Source organism: Pseudoliparis swirei, chromosome 17, assembly GCF_029220125.1.
Source record: "Pseudoliparis swirei isolate HS2019 ecotype Mariana Trench chromosome 17, NWPU_hadal_v1, whole genome shotgun sequence".
Classification (NCBI taxonomy): domain Eukaryota; kingdom Metazoa; phylum Chordata; class Actinopteri; order Perciformes; family Liparidae; genus Pseudoliparis; species Pseudoliparis swirei.
Genome location: NC_079404.1, coordinates 13280484 through 13286483, shown reverse-complemented (window position 1 = coordinate 13286483; position 6000 = coordinate 13280484).

Here is a 6000-nt window from a genome sequence, read left to right as displayed (position 1 = left end):
TTTCCAAGTGTGAGATGAGAGCTTGCTAATCATGAAGGAGACGTAATAAAAGAAAGGATCAGTGTCCCAAATGAGAACCGAACATATTGACACATTTGGTTTCGGGAAAGTAAATAATGTGTGCTGCTGTCTCTTTAGTTGTTTTATCATTGGTACCACTATGACTGTTAATGACGGGTGTGTGTAGGAGAATCGGCACACTCAGACATCAATAACTCAATCCCAAAAAAACATGTAGAACATCATTTTTATTTGACATGCACATGACAAGATTGAGAAATGCAAGAAGATGTTGCAGATGAGGTCTCTCAGTTCATTGATGCCATCTGACAGTTTTGTGTAATCAGAGATGAAGGGATGAGTTCTGATGTCATGTTGTCAGTGAAACACAGTTGGAGCTCCCTCTAGGGTCAGACTGAGGAAGTTCTGAACGCCTGAAAGTAAAATCACTAAAAATGCTGAATGTAAAGAAAAAAAAATCCTTTCTAGCTCTTTCGTAAAACCATATTTTCATCTAAAACTACTTATCCACACTATCGCACTGCCCTGCAGGTTCCTTTTTAGTACCATATATTGAGAGAGTGTAGCCTGAGGAGCATACGTGTTGTCTCTCGCTGTAGTGCATCCTGTCTGGCTTCTGTGTTTGCGGCGGCTTAGGACACAAAAGATGGTCGTTATGTTGCAAAACACACACACATGTCTAACCAAAGACAATAACTGAAAAGGCAAAAAATTGTTGTTTTGGTGTGCGCATATTTAATTTCTGTTCTCACAGTTTCTGTCTACTTTATTTTTCCAGTTTCAGTTTATTTTCTTCTTTCAACTAGCGTCACAACATGATCTCTAAATCAACTCAGAGTGTTGCCCTTTGCCTCTACTTTGGCCACAGTTAGCTTTGCAGAGCCCCTGTCTTGCAACTAGCCAGAGTTTAATTTAAACTCTTTACTTTGTATTTCCTGGATGATTGAGAGGAACTGACAAAGACCACAGCACTTGAGTTCAGTTGTGCTTGTGTTCAGCCTCCTGTTCTTTTTGATGCCTTCATGTTTCATCCCAGTGGAAATGGAAACCCAACCTGGAGCTGATGGACTGACATACTGTATTACAAACTGACTCAACAATTAGCCAATTAGCTAATAAAGGAGCTCATTGGACAATGTATAAAGAAAAATAAACAACGTGTGTGTACAGGTGAAGAAGTGCACTGTACATGCGTGTCAATGATGACCCATGTTGAGTTTATGAAGTGTAAAAAAATAGGATGTAAATGTCATGCTATTTTATTTCAAATCGTCACTGTTGCCCTAAATAAATTTTTACAGTTTTGATAATCTCTCCAATTTGGGCATCATGTGACTGTAGCTGAAGCATATCGTCTGTACAGCTGTGAGTTGTTACATCTCCTGTGAAATGAAGATAATGTTTAGTTTTGTCCTAAATAATGGTGATAATGTAGCTTATGACATTGTTAGTAATAATAACAATGTCAGTTATAATTTTGAGGTTAACGGAGGGATGATGGTCATGGTGATGATGATGCTCAGAGGGAACATCTGACATGTGCCAAATTCAAAGAAGAAAGGTCTTATTAAGGGATGCGTTCAAATTGTTCGCCAATGTAACGGCTCTCCATGTATACATTAAAAGAGCAGGTGCAATTACAAAAGGGATGTTTACAGCAACAACTAACTCGTTCAACGGCTCTCTATGGATGTGTGAGTAGAGTATTTACTGTAGACAAACAACAACAAAAAACTGACTGGAAAAGCACTGTGTGCCATGTTTTTCCGGCGTTATGTAGCTTGTTCTTTCAGGAAAGACTTCTGTGATTAATGCAGACAACCAAGGGGAGTGAAGATTAAGATATTCAATGTACTCTCGGAAATAAGATATGCATTCAGATTTAGAGGAGATGACACTTTGGTTCCTTGAGCTTCTATTATGCTGAGTATTAAGATAACCTCTGTGCCAACAGTTTAGAGGAGAGGCGGAGATATCAAACTCATGGTCCAACGGATGATGCATCGTCCTTTTCTGTATGTAAATTCCCACATTTACGATATTTATCTTGTACTGCATTTGAGATTGCATCAAGTCCGTTCAGGCAGTGGAGTCATCAGTACTGTTTGTATGTTATGCTGTTACAAGTGAGAGATCATCCATCGTGAAATATGATGTCTTCCAAAATATGTAAAAGATGGCGGGTGGAGTCTTGGTACCAGCGTCTTTGAGTTGCTTTCAGTCGGTTTTGGGGAGACAAAAAGTGCATTTCTGTTAAATGCTGCATGAATGTGTGTGCAAACAAAGCGAGTGCCAGATGAGATCAAGCGAAATCCCAGATGAACAAAGTCCCTCGGTTATGCTGCTAAGAAAGGAATTGATATCTTATCTTGATGCTGTTAATATGTTTACATCGGATAGTTTACATATTATTGAAACGGTGACTGTATGTTTCTGTTTTTCTCAAAGATGATTATTATACACAGCCTGTGGAGACGAGTTTCACCTGCCACAAAGAAATGAATAAAGTGTGATGAAGTTGTTGGAAAGAGAATTGTTATGATTGTTGGTTTTTACCAATGTTCATCTCTTTGTGTTTAGAAAGTCGCTCTGTGCTGTGTCTCTGCTCTGTTCATCTGAGGCTCTCTCTCTCTCTCTCTCTCTCTCTCTCTCTCACTTCTCTGGATGTCCACATGAGACCAAGTGGTATCACCTGAAGGCGGCTCAGGTCTTCAGCACGGGAAGGTAAACTCTTGGTCCTCGATTTAGTTGGTTATTGTACTTTAGTTGAGTGTGTACATGTGTTGCTAACATCTGCTTCTAATCCACAACATGTACATTTATTCGACAACATTAGTTACCTTACAGATCTAGATATTGAATACCAAAGATAAATCACCTAATGATTAATGAGGTTGTATTATTACAAGCTACCAAGATGGGCCCAGCACCATATAAAGTATGCCAAATTAGTCATGACAAGACACAGTTTCTGTTTGTTTGATGCTGAAGAAAACCTTAAAACACGATGATTCTTTTAGGCGGGTCCTGGAGTCGTAAAAATAAAAGGGTTGTTCTTTTCTGAGATTTCTGAGCACATATTTAAACTAAGAGGTAAATATTCTCAGAACGCGTCACATTTAATCTAAAAGTATGACTGAGTCCGAGTTATGACTGAGACAAGGAGTATGATTGTTTGTACTCAAACGGCAGACACACACTAGCCGGTGAACGTAGCCCCTTAAGAGCCACAAATGTTCCTCAAGAAATACGTATGCAGTTGGTGATGCAGGCAATATTAACACCTTAAATGTTTCATCGCATTTCATCAATATACAAAATGAATGATGAAGGCAAGACAACTGCATCCTTCCCCTTTGGATTATGTGTTTATGCTCATTACTGATTTGCTGAAGTCCATTTTACACCACTGGTATTGCAGCTATAGTATAGCACACCGATTCGACAATTAATTATTATTTTGGTCTGTATCACAGATCATTTTTCATTTAGACAATAAACTGCAGTAGTTTCCATCTGTCCTTCATTGTGGGACAGTGTCAGCTCTAAATGCAACTCTAGAGTTGGAGTTGCAGGTAAAAGCTATGTTGACCTTTCTTTGTAGTGCAGCTCCGATGGACAGTAACACAACTCAGAGTAAATAGTAATGTTGTTCCATAGTTGCTCAATGTGTAATTGCAAATAACACTACCACCCTATCAAGTTTATGAGGTGATGATATGTTAATGTCACTAGCAGCACGTGGCCAACAAAATATTTAATGTAGGTTGAGGTTAAACCGACTTGTTTTATTGAACTTTTTTATGCAGCGGCAACCATCCAAAATGCTCCTTGTACATGTGTGTATGTGTGAGTATGTGTGTATAAGAGGTCCATTGTCGATCCATCATAGCCTGCTCATAAGGCCAAAAATTAGCGATAACGGTCTGGCAGAAAAAGAGAGAGAGAGTGAACTGATATTTTCTCAGCATAGAAGTGAAGAAACATCTCAACACCTGTGGGGAAAGGTCACTCTCACGCTAACAAGCTACTCTCTTCCTCTACACAGACCTCTTTTGTTGCTTAACATATTTTGTTCCCACCTTTTGCTGCAGGTTGTTGCTGCAATTGTTTTGAGTTTCCAATTTTAAAAATTCCTTGTTTCATGGCTGCACTCCACTTTCTCTGTCCGTTCTACTTCCTCTACTGCCTGCCTGCTCTTTCATTCCTTGTTCTCTGAACAGGAAAAAAAGTGTCCTGCTTTACCTTTTCCACAATTTCTTTTCAATCTAAGTCAGGAACGCCCAGTAGGGAAACAAAGTCACTTTCTGTTATTGATTGATTCAAATGTTTATTCCTGTAAATGACAGAAAATCAGTATCCCACTGCTGCCTCTGTGTTCCAGAAATATTTTGACTGGCAGCGGTGCCTGGCAAACGTTGAGCAGTCATTATAGGGAAATTTGCAATTGTGTGCTTTCATGTGATGCATTAAGGTCCAAAGGAGAAGCAGTGGGCATCAGAGAAAGGTCAGGCCATGGCCTCAGAGGAGGATGTTTACGCTCATATTCTGCTCTTGACACTCACCTGTGACTGGAATCACATTAAAATATGCATTTAGTTCACTGCCCTCAACAGATGCTAACAAACAGCAATTTAGTCACATAGAATGATTTGTTCTTTACCGCAGAGTCTCATGAGGCATCGGCTGTGACGGCGTTCACTCAGGCCCACCAAACATTTATCTGCCTAAATTAAAGATCATGTTGAGTTACGATTGTGCATTGAACCACTGCTGTGCAACAAAAAGAGAAATCCAATGCTGCTGCATTTCAGACAGTCTGTACCCCCCCCCCCCCCCATACACACACACACACACACACACACATATATATATATATGTTGTATCTGATTTTCAATTTACAAAAAAATTAGTTGTTAACACATGGTGGAAACTGCATGATTTGTCTCCCATGTTTTGACCACACTTCATTTAGGTTTGGAGACTCCTTTAAAGCAAATTTTTCCCCTGCTTTTCCGCTGCCCTGCCTATTGGCTTTGGCATTAATATTCTCTCATTTTATTCAACCGCTGTGTGACTGACAGCCCTTGTGTTTGCCACTGGACCTACTCAGTGCAGCCCAGAAATGTGCTATATTAAAACACAATGTTAAGCTCCCAGGGCTGGGAATGTGTGGTTCAAGTTCAAATGTCACTTCTGATCACCTTATTAATGGTGAAACAGAGGTCATTGTGTGCCCTTCGTCTTAGATCTGTTGCTGAAGGCAAATCAATGGTGCTGTCTCCTATCCTGACTGACCCACGTTTGCATCTTCATATGTCTGTCAATCAAGTGGATTAGAGACTTCTTATTTCGGAGTAAAAAAAAGTAATAATGACATTAGTCATTCAGTTCATTGGTGAGATCTGGAAACACTGTAACATCTCTAAAGGGACATAAAGATGAGGAGTCAGGTTTAAAACAATTACTTCCTGGCTTGACTGTGACCTGCGGTGTTTGCCACATTTGTGCTTGCTCACAGCTTTTTTTGCAATTAGTTAGTGTTACTAACATTTTGGACGACTTACTTTTGGTTTAGATAAACGCCCAAACTGTAGGAAATACATGATAGCTTGCAACAAAAATAAGTTATATAAATCTGTATGCATCCTGCTCATTCCATACTGAGATTTGTTCCAGCCTTTAACCCCGTAGGTAAATTAAGGGAATTAATGGCAATGCATTTAATAATGCATTCATTAAATTATCTTTGACATGGTGCAAAAAAGTCTTGAAATTAGCAGCAATTACAACAACCTAGAACCTACTTACCAGCCAACTGCTCTGTGAGATGCCTTTCATGCTCAAGTGAAGGAGCTTAATCTGTAATTTCATTCATTTGTTTCAGTTCTCGGGCACAATTAAATCAGTCAAATAGAAATTGAAATCAAATTACTTGAGATGTGCTCACGGATGATGAAGTGTTAATTTGACCACAAG